Source organism: Furipterus horrens, unplaced genomic scaffold (assembly GCF_987537825.1).
Source record: "Furipterus horrens unplaced genomic scaffold, mFurHor1.1.pri manual_scaffold_17, whole genome shotgun sequence".
NCBI classification, from domain to species: domain Eukaryota; kingdom Metazoa; phylum Chordata; class Mammalia; order Chiroptera; family Furipteridae; genus Furipterus; species Furipterus horrens.
In genome coordinates this window covers 95925359-95942360 of record NW_028327187.1, presented here as the reverse complement: position 1 = coordinate 95942360, position 17002 = coordinate 95925359, and the positions used below count along the sequence as shown (strand labels likewise).

The window sequence follows — 17002 nt, the reverse complement described above, 5'->3', positions numbered from 1 at the left end:
CCAATTAAAATATTTTAAAAAGCTATGTGGCAAAATACAAAAATATTCTCCATAAGACACATCTCTATTACTAACTAATATTATTTCACTACATTTACATGGTATAAATAAGATTTGGAAAAGTCATTGACAAATATGGACCATGGATGACTTGCAATATACAAACAAAACTGTCTAAGCATATGCATAAATAATATCACAGATAAACGTTACCCTAAAATCCCCTGAGTGTTGGAAGTTCAACTATAAGCAAATTATTATCTCAAACACAGATACAGTAGAGCTATGCATAGTGGTACACAGTTCTGATGAACATTACAATAATTAATCAGAATAATTTTCTTGATGCAGAACTGTATAAAGCAGAATAAATTGAGACACTCAGTTCTAGTGTACCATAAAAGTAAAGCTATAATTTTGAATGCATTTCTTTCCTATTTCTGTAGAGTCATTTTTTGTTTTACATAAGTATGATTATACAGCATAATCACAATTTTGCATCCTAGTCTTATTTTTTGCTTAGTATTATAAACAGAAGTATTTTTCATATTTTAAACATTCTTTAGAATTATCACTACATGACTTTATAATACTTAATCAAGGTATACCATTTTTATTTGCAAATACTTTTCATTTTAAAGTTTTTAGGTTTTTCTATTTTTTACTATTACAAACCATATTTCGACTAACTTCATGCATGTATATTTTATATAGAAACATTTCTAGTACAGTTATTAAATGAAGTATAATAATATTTTAATATACTTGGTATGAGGTTTGTCCAGAAGGAATCTAATCATATAATATGAAAAATAGACACATCTATCAGAGAAGATACAAGAAACATTGTGCATAGGACAATGGTGCCTCAGTCCCCTCCAAAGTAGGCACCTTGGGACCTCCCACGGTTCTCTCAGCATCTCTCCCACTGTTCAAAACACTCTGAAAAATCCGTTTTTTGGAATTATCATCAGCTGCCCCGTCACATTTTCCTTAATCTCATTGATGGTCTGAAATCTCTTCCCTTTCAAAGGTGATTTTACTTTTGGAAAAAGCCAGAAGTTGCAGGGCACCAAATCTGGGCTGTAGGGAGGCTGAGTCACCTGGGTTATTTGATGTTTCACCAGAAAATTCCGTGTGAGACGTAATCATTAGCGAATGCATCGTCATGACAAAGTTGCCAATCACTAGTCACCCATGGCTGCAGCCTTCTGAATCATCCGAATAATTTCTGTGGAGGAATGTTCAAGCTTAACATAAAATTTAATGCAGTTTCCTTACTCTACTTGCTCAGTCATTTTGAATGCAATGGCCACACAGTATACATGCTCACTCAATGATGTCTACCGCCCCTACTGACTAGTACAGGGAAGTCATCATTGTTCACACATGTGCATTCTAGTCAACTCTTTTTGGTTGCCAGATTACATTGATGTCACACAAACCATTCTCGTTATATTAACAATGGCTGCACTTCTTCTGAACAGACCTTATTTCAAATTGCTTTCTAAATGTATTACACTACATTGCATTACTATTTTCATTCTGTTAAAACTAATATATTGCATAAAACATATACCATCCTTTATTTATGCAAGTGCCATTTACATAACATTCATAAATAAGATGTTGTCCTAAATTTAATATTTGTTAATTTGAGTCATGAAAGTGATTGTATTTCTCCCTTTCTCTCTCTTTCTCTGTCCCTCTCTCTCTTTCCCATTCACTGACTGTAAAAACTGAAAAATTCAGTAATATTAACACATATGTGTTTCAAATAAACTTGAACTGGTGTCTTTATCTTGCCACCAAGAAGCCATGTAACTTTAAGCAAATTATTTAATCCCTCTGAGCCTCAGATTTCTCATGTGTAAAACAGGATAATAATATATATCTCATAGAATTGTGGTAAGAAATATACCAAGGTTCAATAGGTTTGAGTAAATTATTGTAGTAGTAATAGTAGTAGTAGCACTATTTAGAAAACAACAACATCCACAAATAAAACTGAATCATTTGGCTGACTATTTTTGAGTGGTTAGATCCACACAACAGTGTTATTCAAAATATTTAACAACTGGTAGGTCCTTAATTCTGACCAATCAGAATGAATCCCAGAACCACCAAAAAAAAAAAAAAAAGAAAGTAAGAAAGAAAGAAAAAAAAAGAAGTATAACAGGTATACTAAGAAAGGAGAGAAAAAATAGAATCATGTAAAATGTTCAGTTGAAATCACAAAAGGCAGAAAGGAAGGATAAAATTAAAATAGGAACAAAGAACAAGAGCAATAAATAGGAAACAATAATGAATATGGCAGGCATGTAGATATCAATCCAGCTATATCAATAATCAGTTTGAATGTAAATGGTCTAACTGCACCAATTAAATGACAGAGATGGCAGACTGCATTAAAAAAAACAATACTCTATGTTGTCTATAAGAAACCCATTTAAAATATAAAGTCACATTAGAATTAAAGATAAATGGAGAAAAACATCATGCTAATACTAATCAAACAGAGGTATCTATGTTAATTTCAGACAGAGTAGGTGTCAAGACAAGGAAAGTTATCAGGAATAAAGAAGAGCATTACATAATGATAAAAGAAGTCGATTCTCCAGGAAGACACAACCCTTAATGTGTATGTGTTTCATAACAATGTGTCAAACTATAGAAAGCAAAGACAAATACAGTTGCAAAGAGAAATAGATGAATCCACTATCATACTTGGAGACTTCAACAACTCTCTCATAAATGGACAGATTCAGCAGGCAGAAAATCAGTAAGGACATAGCTGAAATCAAAAACACCATCAATCAACTGGATATAATGACGTCTATAGACTACTTCATCCAAGAACAGTGGAATTCACATTCTTCTCAAGCTCATGTTGAGTATTCACCAAGATAGACCACATTCTGGGCCATAAAACAAACCTTCAAAAATTTAAGAATACAATGTCTGTTTTCAGACCACAATAAAATTAAACAAGAAATTGATAACAGGAAGATAATTAGATAATCCAAAAGAGGTTGAGATTAAAACTTATAATAACATATAGGTCAAAGAAGAAATCTGAAGGAAAATTTAAAAATATTTTTAACTGCAAGCAACGCTCTGTGGCAGGTGACCGAATCTGCCTGCCACAGTTTGCGTTTGGTACAGCAACCGAGTCTAACCTATTCCGGTGCTCTATGCTCTGTGAGACTGGCCGTTATATGGACTTAGACAGCGTTAAAAAATATATATATATTTTTAACTGAATGGAAATGAAAGCACAACTTATTAAAATTTGTAGGATGCAGCAAAAATAGTGCTTCAGGGGGAAATTTATAGCATTGAATGCATATATTGGAAAAGAAGAAAAATTTAAATTCAATAATCTAAGTTTCTACCTTAGGTTTTTCACTATAATATGGATGTGAGAGTGCTTTCCTTATGGGTCTGTCACTCTTGGATTCAATACTTTTGATAGCTAGTCATATTTTGTTCAATAATTTTTTTTAAAGTGAACTTCTGTAATGACATTTTGTTTTAGAAAAGTTAGCTATTTTTAAAGGAATTGGAATTGCTGGGTTATAAGGCAGTTCCATTTTTAAAAAAATTTGAGGTAGCTCCATGCTGCTTTCCACAGTGGCTGGACCAATCTGCATTCCCACCAACTAAATATATACCCTCCTTCATTTGTAATACATATATGAAACCACAAAACTATCATTCTTGGGAGCATTTGAAGTCTTTCTACCCAGCATCTGATCTCAAAAATTCTCTACAGTTTTGGACATTTCTTATGTCAGAAAATAAACCCATCAAACATTAATATTCTGAGAGAACTTTTTTTTACTGCTCTCCCTCTTTTTCTATTTTGTGCTCAAACTCACCTTTTATAGTCCCTCCACTATATCCTGAGAAGTCTCCCTGCTGTTTCTTGTCACCTTGGCCAAAGAGACATCCCTAGAGACTGTTAGTTAGAGATGTTACATAGTTACCGTCAATACCAGAGAATCAGTCTTTATCAGGGAGAGGAGGGCTGAATGAACAAACATGAAAGCTAAAGTCATTGGGATGAAGTGAATGAACACAAAATATCGCCAATGCAAAAAGCATATCACACTAGATTATTATTGTTTTTCTTTACTTCTTCCTTTTACTGATGTTTTTCCTTATTCAGGAGCATTCCAAGAGTGTTTTGTTCAAACAATATAGGAATGGCAAGTCATGATGTCTTCCTGATTCTCCTCCTCACCTCCTAGCTTGGGAAATACAATTCTCAACAAACTAAGTAGCTGGTTACACAGTGTGCAAGTTACCTCCAAACTCTATGCTGCTAATAGTCCCTATTCCTTGTGTGCTTAAATATGTGTGTGGATGTATATACAAACACATACATATTTTTTGTTTCAGTTTTAAGGAGAAATCAAACCTTTTCTGCTTGTGCTAAAAAATAAAATCAAATGAGTGATGATTTTTGACATTTAATGTGATTTGAAGATAAAAATTACCTATACTACAAAGATCTAGATGTAGATAATTATTAATTCAGTGTGGATACTGTTGTTCTTCTTCCATTAGAAAAAAAAAAAAAACAAAGCTATACAAAACAACAACAAGAAAACAACTCAGGGTGCTCTGTTGTCATTGAAATGTGTCTAAGTACCAGCTATGGTCATTTTTAAGAGTACCAAATCATTTATTTTATATAACACCAGGTGTTCAGCAGACTATAGAAAGAATGTAGCCTGTTTTTTTAATGAGAAGGGATTTAAATTTGTGAAAAGCAGCAAAAATAGGCACAAAGATAGATGACTATGATATGAATTATTAGTTTCATGCCCTAAAACTCTGGCAGTGCATGAGGATTTGGGGTAGGTTATATTCGTCGTCGTCGTCGGCAGCCGTCCGTCTCGAGAGATGATGGTGTAGCTTCTTAAGAGTCTATCTGCACCGCCGAGAATGGCTGTGCAGTCCGACTCGGGAGTGACACGGTATCTGTCTCCTCCCGTGTTGAATCGACATCTTGCGATGACGCTGGAGTGTCCTCTCCAGTGGAGCTGAAGCTACAGAGCTTGGGCAGGGTGATATGGAGGGTCTGCTGTTGCCCATGCAGCAGATCCCCCCTCTCTTCGCAGCTGAAGGGTCCAAGGGAAAGACGGAGTCAATACAGCTTGGCTTCAGGTGCGCCGCAGGAGTTGCCGGTGTTGACTACAACGTCAAACCGCCTTAGGGACTCCGGCTCCGGATTTTCTGTCGGGGTTTACTCCCTTAGCCTTGCCCCTGAAGAGGTATGCCGCAAGGCAGCGGAGGTTTTTTGGAGTCAGAGTTTTCCTTCTCTGATGTGCCCTGACTGGAAGATCGAACCAGCGACACTTAGCTCGCAGGCCGACGCTCAATCCACTGAGCCAAACCAGCGAGGGCAGGTTATATTAATATTTAGAAAAATAACAGTTTCTAAAAGAGGCAAAAGTGAAATAAGTGGATATTTATTAGGACAAGTGGTGCTAGATATATTGTACCTTAACTACATTTATCTTACCCAGTAATACTCTGTGGAACATGATATAAAGATTATTTGTCTTCTTGCAGGACCTCCAGTGAAATGAAACTTACACATGAAATAAGGGAAATTTAAGAAAAATATTATTTAAACCCAGCATTTTGTCTGCAACTTGTAGTTATACAGAGTAATGTATATTTTCAAATTAATACTTTCTGAAGCCATTTTAAAAGTTTTTTGTGACAAAAGCTAGAACTAACTTCCTCAGACTGTGTCACTATCAATATAATTGTTATTTTTATGGAGAAAAAAAAGAAAATAAAAATACTACAAGAAAGTACCAGTAAAAAATACTGGAAAATATCTGCTTCTTTATTCATTGAGCAAACATTTATTAGATATTTCCACGTTCCATAAAATTTCCTGGGAATCGGACAGAAAAGACAGTACACAGTGTTTCTCTTCTGAAGTAACTTGAAATGTTTAAGTTAAGAGGAAACAGATCTATCAATAAAGAATTCAAATAAAATGTGCTAAGTTTAAGTTCTATCCACAGGTTCTGCAAGAGCATGGTATGGGGAGGAGACGAGGCCTGGTTGACTGTCATCAGCATTTTTTCATCACCACGATTGTTTCCTGCAGTGTCACTAATGATTTGCAACAACAAAACAAAACGTAACAAAAAGCACCAACATTTGTGAATAATTTCCTTTTGTTATAGTTTAGAATTTATTCGAGTTTATTTTCACATCTTTACTTGGACTTGCTTGCCTTCTGATGTTTTTTTTTTTTTTTTTTTTTTTGGATGAAGCAAATGAGGAAGTTGGAAGGGAATGCACAGAACCTTTGCTCATGCTTCTTTATCTCTGTCACTGCCAGAACAAAGTACTCTAATACCTGAGAGGAAGAAGAAAGACCATACTATTCCAAAGTAGAGGTTTAACTTACTATTTTTCCTTTTAATTTTAGCTATAATGCATTTTATAAAGATAAAAGCAAGTATTATCCAGAAAAACCCCACGTACTGTACTTATATTTTCTTTAATCCTCTGAAAAGTGTTTGTGTGTATATACATGTTATTAAACTTTATTTTCATCTGCTAATCTGTCTCATGTCAATTTAATTATCAGACTGACAACAAAAGAATGTTTAGCCGAGGAAAGTCTTTTAAGAGTTTACTTGAGCCTGAGGACAATTTCCCAGAAGCAAAACCCCAATAGATTCTGAAAATGGCAGTTTTGAAACTTATTTTAAGCATTAGAATCAAAAAAGGCAATATAAGGAGGGTTATATGAAAGTCACTAGTGGTAGATTAAGAGAGCAGGAGAGAGAAAAGTAGGTAAATATTTGGGATTGGATAAAAAGCAAAACAGAGAGACACATACTTCTTTTACATTGGTGGGTACAGAATAGTTAACGTTTGCAATACATAGAGATAGTATGTGGGGAACAACATAACAATGTGGTCTTGTACTTTTGTGCTTGCAGTTGTGCCTTTAAAAGGTCTAGAAAAGAAATTACTCAGGCAGTTCAAATGTATGTTATTTTAGATACACAAACACAATAGATAATTTCAAAGGTAAAGATTGATCTTTGTTAAAGAAGCTACAGGCCTAGAATGTGACTATCCACCAAGAGCAACTTATAGTTAGGAATTTTTATGTTTAGACCATCTTGTGTGTTTACTTCTGATCTCTGAATTTGTAAGGCTTACCAAGTAAGCCTCCCCTGAACTTCTCAAGTTTAGTATGTGGTCCTTTTTTTATCCACATGACCAGCCAGAAGAACTTAGAATGGTAGAAGGAAAATTATTTTTCCACCCTCGCACAACCTCCTGTATACATACAAAAGATGATCAAGGTGGAGGGCCAGTTGGGAGAGGTTACCAGGAAAGACATAGTAAACGGAAGTAAGGCAGATATAAATCTTGCCTTCCCCATTGATAACAGCTACTAGAGAATTAGAACCCTCCTTCTCTTCCTGCTAAAGAAAGGAAAACACCCTTCCAAATGGAGATTTCCCTTACTAATATTTCCCTTACAAATGTAAATGTTACTTCTACTTGATTTTCAGAACTTCTCCCACTTCTGTTGTTTCTTAAAATTGACAATGTCAATGATAATAATCAATGTCCCAAAGAAGCATTTTGCAGTGGCAAATTTTGCTCTCCTTTAGTAGCCAATTGGTTTTGGTTCAGAGTTCTACCTTTTAAGTTTGTGCTGTAAAGATCAATATAAACTTGGGGGAACAAAACAGTAGTAGAAATTTAGAAAATGGTAGAGTTTGAAATACCTCTGAAATTGATAAAAAGTGGAGTATGAGTTGTGATGGTTAATTTTATGCTAACTTGACTAAATAAGGGATGCCTGTATAGCTGGTAAAACATTATTTCTGGGTGTCTCTGTGAGGGTGTTGCTGGAAGAAATTATAATTTGAATTGGTGAATTGAATAAATTCATCAGATAGCCCTTCCCAATGGGCTTGGTCATTGTCCAATTCACTGAGGTCCTGAATAGAACAAAATTAGGAGCTAGGATAAATTTGCTCTCTCTGTTTGAGCTGGGACATCCATCTTCTCCTGCCCTTAGACATTGTTACTTCTGATTTGGGGGCTTTCAGATTCAGATTGGGACCTATACCAACAGCTAGTATCATACTTTCTGGGTTACTATAGCTTTGTAGTATAATTTGAAATCAGAAAGTATGATGCCTTTACCTTTGTTCTTTTTCTGAGGATTATTTTGCCTATACAAGGTCTTTTGTGACTCTATATAAATTTTGAGGTAGTATTTTCTACTGTGAAAAATGACATTCGAATTTAATAGGGTTGCATTGAATTGATAGATTGCTTTGGGTAGTATGAGCATTTTAACAATGTTAATTTTTCTTATTCACAAACATGGTGTTAGGGCCAGAGACCCCATGTTGCCTGTCCTGTAACCTGCCACCTGAGTCAGGCCTTGTAAAACAGGCTACGACCAGTGGTCACTGTGTTCTCGGGAGCTGTGGCCTGCGGTCATGCAGGACCTGAGCCACTGCCTGTGCCGAAACAAAGGGGGTCTGCATCACTGGCCATGCACCTGATCACAAGGTTTCCCATTAACAAGGCAAATAAGGCATAGCTGCAAGCGTCCTGCTGAGAACTAATTACACCCCCATTGCCCCTTCCCCTCTCTCTTAATCATTTCCCAGAAACAAGGACTGTAAGTCCCCTGACAGCCACCCCTAATCAGGGAACATTGTTCTTTCTCAAACACCTATAACCTGGACTCTGGAGCTGACCAGCAGGGTGACCCATCCTCCTGAGGGTTTGCTCCAAGCCCTAAAAAATCCCTCTATCCCTTCCCCTGGGATTGCAGTTTGCTCGGACTTGGCCACTTGCTTGAACATCCCTCAATAAAAGCTTTGAACTGGTCCAACTGACTCTTCCCTTCTTCCGTTCTTCTGGGCACAAACCTAACACATGGGATATTTCTTCATTTTTTGCATCTTGGATTTCTTTCATCAGTGTCTTGTAGTTTCCAGTGTACTGATCTCTCACCACTTTAGTTACATTTATTCTTAACTATTTTTATGGTATTGTGAATTGTTTTCTCTATTTCTGAATAGACGTTTCTTGAAAGAAGACATATAGATGACAAACAGGTACATGAAAAAATGCTCTCCATCACTAATCATCAGGAATAAAGTCAAAACTACAATGAGATAATCTCAAACCTGCTAGGATTGCTATCACCAAAAAGACAAGAGATACCAAGTGTTGGTGGGGATATGGGGAAAAGCAAACCATTGTGCACTGGTGGTGTAAATGTAAATTGGTACAGCCGCTATGGAAAACAGTATAGACGTTCCTCAGATAATTAAAAATAGAACTACCATATGATCCAGAAATCCCACTTCTGGCGATATATACAAAGGAAATTAAATCACTATTATGAAAAGATAGGTGCACTCCCATGCTCATGACAGTATTATTTATAATACCCAAGCTATTGAAACCACCTAAGTGTCCATCAACGGATGAATGGATAAAGGAGACGTGCTCTATCTACACAATGGAATATTATTCATATGAAGAAGAAAAATATTCTGCCATTTGCAGCAACATTGGTGGACCTTGAATACATTATGCAAAGTGAAATAAGTCAAAAAGAGATTCACAAATACTTTATGATACCACTTATAAGTGGAAACTAAAAACCTGATCTCATAGAACTGTGGTAACCAGGGGCTTGGGGGTGGGGAAAACAGAGAAATGTTGCTCAAAGTGTACAAACTCTCAGTTACAAAATGATTATGTTCTGGGAGCTAATGTACAGTATGGTGATTATAGTTCACAGTATTGTATTGTATATGTGACAAGTGCTAAGAGAGCATAACTTAAATATTCTTACCACAAAAATAAGTAGTAATTATGTGACATGACTGAAATTTTAGTGAGTGCTAAGGTGGTAATCATTTTGCCACATGTGTATCAAATCAACGTGTATACACATTAAACTTATATAAACTTATATGTCATTTATATCTCAATAAAGTTAAAAAAATATTTTTCTACTCTACACATTTCAGTCATTTTCCTCCCCTACACACACACACACACACACACACACACACACACACACACGGGAAACCACCACAAATACTAGCTAGAAGGCCTAAAATACATAAGACAACCCTGATTATGTGTCCTTGAAAATGACAAAAAATGTTATGTTGTAATTAATTATTTCATAGGATGATTTAGAATTATTGAGAAAATATTTATCCTATTTTTCCTCCTTATTAATTTGTTCAAATCATTTTCTGAGTGAAATTAATTTTCCTTCTGGTGCAGTCATAAGTTCTCCCTACTCATTCATTTTATATCTCTTCAAGAGATAAAGGTACTTTGTGACTCTTATTTTCTATTAAGTCCTTCTTAATTTATGGACCTCGCTACAATCCAATCTTTCTCTCGTTTTAAATCATGATTGTTTACTTCAATACTCAAGAGTTGTGGGTCCTATGCAAATTTTAAGTTAAGAAAAATACGGGCAGGGACACCTCGGCGCGAAGGGGGAACCGCCGCGGCCCAGCGAAGGCAGGAGCCAATCCCGGGGAAAGCGCTCGGGCCGCCCGCGCGGGCAGGGACACCTCGGCGCGAACGGGGAACCGCCGCGGCCCAGCGAAAGCAGGAGCCAATCCCGGGGAAAGCTCTCGGGCCGCCCGCCGGGCAGGGACACCTCGGCGCGAACTGGGAACCGCCGCGGCCCAGCGAAAGCAGGAGCCAATCCCGGGGAAAGAGCTCGGGCCGCCCGCGCGGGCAGGGACACATCGGCGCGAACTGGGAACCGCCGCGGCCTGGCAGCAATGGGCTCCAACCGCGGGGCAAACTCTCGGGCCGCCCGAGAGCGCAGGGGCTTGCGCGCAAGGGCACCTCAACTGGCTCCAGCAAGCAGCAAGGGAGCGCGCCGTGCCGGCAACCGCGGGCGCGCACCATAGCGGCAACCGGGGGCGCACACCAGTCCTGCAAAAAACAAGAACCTCTGACCTGCCACACTAGACCAGCTGCGGACCCAGAAAAAGAAGGCAACCCACCAAGGCTAAAACGGAGTAAAAACATCGATTTTTTTTTTCCAAATTTTTTCTCCCAAATTTTTTCTCCCTTGTTCTTTCTTTCTTCTTAATTATTTCTTTTCTTTCCTTCTTTCTTTATTCTTTTCCTGGGTTTTTTTGGGGGGGGGTTTTGGGGGGTATATATATATATTTTTTTTTTTTATTTTTTTTTCTCTCTTTTTTCTTTCTTTCTTTTCTATCTTTCTTTGTTCCTTTCTTTCTTCCCTTTTGGGGTTTTTTTTGGGGGGGGTTGTGGTAAATTTTTTATTTTCTTCTCTTTCTCTCTTCTTTTCTTTCTTCTATTTTCTTGGGGATTTTTTGGGGGGGTGTTTTTCCTTCACCTCTTCCAATAATAACAAACTTTATCTCTAACGTGTTGCATATAACCTCTCCTTCTCATCCTTTCTCTTTAATCGTGGTTTATTCGTTTGTGTGTCTAGCTTAGCCCCCCTATCACTCTAAATAATATAATATAATTACTATATAAACCCAAATACAATACAATCCCACTTTCTTACTATACTATGTATTTTTCTATCCTTTTCTTCTATTTTTATTAACATACAATGTAAATATTACTAACTGGCTTGCACAGTCTCAACTATTATTAATCTATCAACCCCTCTATCAAAAATTATATTTTTCCTCCCCCAAAACAACTCTTATCTATTCTTCTTATAGTATAAAAGCTCAAATCTCTTTACATTTATATTAATATGGGCTAGTTGGCTAACGATAGCAGGATAGAGTGGGGGATACTTTCTGAGGGTGTGGGTCTCCTGCCTGGGCTGTGTGTTTATGTCTTTAACAGCATATCCACAAAAGAACTCAAGACAAAGCAGATAGAGTGACTCTCAACCAAGTAGCCAGAAGGAAGATCCTATCAAAGAACATCTGAAATATAACCGAACAGCATAAACAAACGACATAAAGGGTAACTCAAGACCATCAGGCTCAGGATATCAAAGAGACTGCACCACTGAAACTCCCAGACCTTCGATAAAGAATATTACACCACAAAGGAGGGAAGTCAAAGCAGACTACCCCCCCAAAAATAAATAAATAAATAAATAAATAAATAAATAAATAAATAAAAACAAACAAAAAGAATCCAACATGGTAAGACGCAAAAATAACCCCTCAATGAAAAGAAAAGAGGAATCCTCAGAAAGAGAGATAGACGAAATAGACATAGCCCAAATGTCAGACATGGAATTCAAAACAATGGTGGTAAAGAAGCTCAATATACTCGACATCCTTAAAATCAACTATGACAACCTTCAAGGAAGTTACCAGCAGCTCCAAGAAAATTACAGGGAACTGGCAGAGAACTACACCAGCATAAAAAAAGACATAGCAATTGTTAACAGGAACCAGGAAGAACTTAAGAATACAATATCTGAATTGAAAAACACAGTAGAATCAGTCAAAAGCAGACTTAACGAAGCAGAGGATCGGATTAGTGAGTTAGAAGATAATGTAGAGAAAAACTCCCAGACAATACAGCAAAATGAAAAACGATTGAAAAAATATGAACAAGATGTAAGGGAATTACAGGATAGCATTAGAAAAAATAATTTAAGGATCATCGGAATACGAGAGGGAGAAGAAAAGGAACATGGAATTGAAAATCTGATAGGAGAAATAGTGACACAAAATTTTCCGAACCTGATGAGAGGAAAAGCTATGCAAGTCCAAGAAGCACTGAGAGTTCCAATCAAGAGGAACCCCCAAAAACCCACTCCAAGGCACATCATAGTTAAAATGGCAACATTCCAAGACAAAGAGAGAATCCTAAAAGCAGCAAGAGAAAAGCAGCAAATAACATACAAGGGAGCTCCGATAAGGCTATCAACTGATTTCTCAACAGAAACATTACAAGCCAGAAGGGAATGGTCAAAAATATTTCAAGCAATGAAAAACAAAGGCCTACAACCAAGAATACTCTACCCAGCAAGGCTCTTATTCAAAATAGAAGGTGAAATAAGGAGTTTCTCAGACAAAGGAAGACTGAAAGAATACATCTCCACCAAACCAGCATTGCAAGAGATGCTAAAGGGAATGTTCTAAGAAAAAAACAAGAGAGGAGAGGAACAGAGGTACAAAGGGAAATGAATAAATACACGTCAATAATAACCTTAAATGTAAATGGATTAAATGCTCCAATTAAAAGACATAGGGTAACGGAATGGATAAGAAAACAGGACCCACATATTTGCTGTCTACAAGAAACACACCTCAAAACAAAAGATTTACACAGACTGAAAGTAAAGGGATATAAAAAAATATTCCAAGCAAACGGACCGGAAAAAAAAGCCGGGGTAGCAGTTCTCATATCAGACAAAATGGATTTCAAAGCAAGGACAATAAAAAGAGACAAAGAAGGACACTTCATAATACTTAAAGGAACAATCCATCAAGAAGATATGACTTTGATAAACATATATGCACCCAACATAGGAGCACCCAAATACATAAAGCAAATACTAGAAGACCACAAAAAGGATATCAACAACAACACACTCATAGTAGGGGACTTCAACACTCCATTATCAACAATAGACAGATCATCCAAGCAAAGAAACACCAAGGATATACAGGCATTGAACAACACACTAAACCACATGGATCTAACTGATATATATAGAACTTTTCACCCCAAAGAAGCAAAATATACATTCTTTTCAAGTGCACATGGGACATTTTCAAAGATAGACCACATGATAGGTCACAAAACAAGCCTCAACAAATTCAAGAAAATTGAAATCATATCAAGCATCTTTTCAGATCACAATGCCCTGAAACTAGAAATCAACCTCAGAGAAAAAAATCAAAGACACCCAAACTCATGGAGATTGAATAACATGCTATTAAATAATGAATGGGTTAACAATGACATCAAAGAAGAAATCAAGAAATCTCTAGAAACTAATGATAATGAGCACACAACAACCCAAAACCTGTGGGACACAGCAAAAGCAGTCCTAAGAGGGAAGTTCATAGCAATACAGGCATATCTGAAAAGGATAGAAGAATCTCAAATAAAAAACCTAACCACAATGCTACAAGAACTAGAACAACAACAACAAACAAAGCCTAGGGCAAGAAGAAGGAATGAAATCATCAAGATCAGAGCAGAACTAAATGACATAGAGACTAAACAAACAATCCAAAAGATCAACAAAACTAGGAGCTGGTTCTTCGAAAAAATCAACAAAATCGACAAGCCTCTAGCCAGTCTAATCAAGAAAAAAAGAGAGAAGACACAAATAAACAAAATCAGAAATGAAAGAGGAGAAATCACGACTGATACCTCAGAAATACAAATGATAGTTAGAAATTACTTCAGACAACTGTATGACAAGTAATTTGACAATCTAGAAGAAATGGACAAATTTCTAGAAACATACAACCTTCCAAAACTAAATCAAGAAGAAGTGGAAAGTCTCAACAAACCAATAACAAAAAAGGAAATTGAAACAGTAATCCAAAATCTCCCGGCACACAAAAGCCCTGGACCGGATGGATTCACAGGCGAATTCTACAAAACATTCAGGGAAGAACTAACTCCTATCCTCCTCAAACTGTTCCAAAAAATCCAAGAAGAGGGGAAAATCCCAAACTCTTTCTATGAAGCCAGTATTATCCTAATCCCCAAACCAGGTCAAGACACAACAAAGAAAGAAAACTACAGGCCAATATCACTGATGAACATCGATGCTAAAATCCTCAATAAAATATTGGCAAACAGGATCCAGCAATACATCAAAAAGATCATACATCATGATCAAGTGGGCTTCATTCCAGGGATGCAAGGATGGTTTAATATTCGCAAATCAATAAATATAATACATCACCTAAACAGAATGAAAGACAAAAATCACATGATCATATCAATAGATGCAGAAAAAGCATTTGATAAAGTACAACACCCATTTATGATGAAAACACTCAGCAAAATGGGAATAAAGGGAGCATATCTTAACATAATTAAGGCTATATATGAGAAGCCTGAGGCCAACATCATACTCAATGGACAAAAATTGAAAGCATTCCCCCTGAACTCAGGAACTAGACAAGGTTGTCCACTCTCTCCACTCCTTTTCAACATAGTGTTGGAAGTCCTAGCCACAGCAATCAGACAAGAAAAAGAAATAAAAGGCATCCAAATTGGGAAAGAGGAAGTGAAACTTTCATTATATGCAGATGACATGATAGTATACCTAGAAAATCCTATAAACTCCACTAAAAGACTACTCAATATAATAAGTGAATTTGGCAAAATCGCAGGGTACAAAATAAATATACAGAAATCTAAGGCATTTCTGTACACCAACAATAAAATAGCAGAGACAGAGACAAAAAAGAAAATACCATTTACTATAGCAACAAGAAAAATAAAGTACCTAGGAGTAAACTTAACCAAAGAGATAAAAGACCTGTACTCTGAAAATTACATAACATTGAAGAAAGAAATTAAGGAAGAAACAAATAAATGGAAGCAAATACCATGTTCTTGGATGGGAAGAATCAACATCATCAAAATGGCCATACTACCCAAAGCAATTTACAAATTCAATGCAATCCCTATTAAAATACCAATGACATATTTCACAGACCTAGAACAAATACTTCATAAATTCATATGGAACCAAAAAAGACCCCGAATAGCAAAAGCAATCTTGAGACAGAAGAACACAGCAGGAGGAATCACAACACCAGATATCAAACAATACTACAAAGCCACTGTAATCAAAACAGTATGGTACTGGCATAAGAACAGACATATAGATCAGTGGAACAGAATAGAGAGTCCAGAAATAAACCCAGGCCTCTATGGTCAACTAATCTTTGATAAAGGAGGAAGGAACATAAAATGGAGTGAGAAGAGCCTCTTTAACAAATGGTGCTGGGAGAACTGGATAGGGACCTGCAAAAAAATGAAACTAGACCACCAACTTACACAACACACGAGAATAAACTCAAGATGGATCAAAGATTTAAATGTAAGCCGTGACACCATAAAAGTCCTAGAGGAAAACATAGGCAAGAAAATATCAGATATCTCACGTAACAATCTCTTCACGGATACATCTCCTAAAGCAAGAGAAATAAAGGAAAAAATAAGTAAATGGGATTACATCAAACTGAAGAGTTTCTGCTCAGCAAAAGAAAACATCAGCAAGATGAAAAGGAAACCAACCATATGGGAAAACATATTTGCCAATGACATCACAGACAGGGGACTGATTTCCAGAATATATAAAGAGCTGATACAACTCAACATCAAGAAAACAAACAACCCAATTAAAAAATGGGCAAGGGACCTGAACAAACACTTCTCCGAAGAGGACATACAGAAGGTCCATAGGCACATGAAAAAATGCTCAACATCATTAGCCATCAGGGAGATGCAAATAAAAACCACAATGAGATACCATTTTACACCAGTCAGGATGGCCATCATCAACAAATCAACAAGCAACAAGTGCTGGCGAGGATGTGGAGAAACGGGAACCCTACTGCACTGTTGGTGGGAATGCAGACTGGTGCAGCCACTATGGAGAAGAGTATGGAATTACCTCAAAAGATTAACAATGGAACTGCCTTTTGAACCAGCGACTCCACTACTAGGATTATACCCGAAGAATCTTGAAACCCCAATTCAAAAGAACTTATGCACCCCTATGTTCATTGCAGCACTGTTTACAATAGCTAAGTGCTGGAAACAACCTAAGTGCCCATCTGTAGATGAGTGGATCAAAAAACTGTGGTACATTTACACAATGGAATACTATGTAGCAGAAAGAAAGAAGGAACTCCTGCCATTTGCAACAACATGGATGGAACTAGAGAGAATTATGCTTAGTGAAATAAGCCAGGCAAAGAAAGAAAAATACCATATGATA

The 17002-nt window shown here is 36.7% G+C and overlaps 1 non-coding gene across 1 annotated transcript; it reads left to right on the top strand.

The window, feature by feature from the left end:
• The first annotated feature begins 3107 nt into the window (after positions 1-3107).
• Positions 3108-3233, top strand: LOC149991644 (small nucleolar RNA SNORA28). The gene has a single exon (XR_016508806.1). It is a non-coding gene; the product is annotated as a small nucleolar RNA SNORA28 (small nucleolar RNA).
• The last annotated feature ends 13769 nt before the right edge of the window (positions 3234-17002 follow it).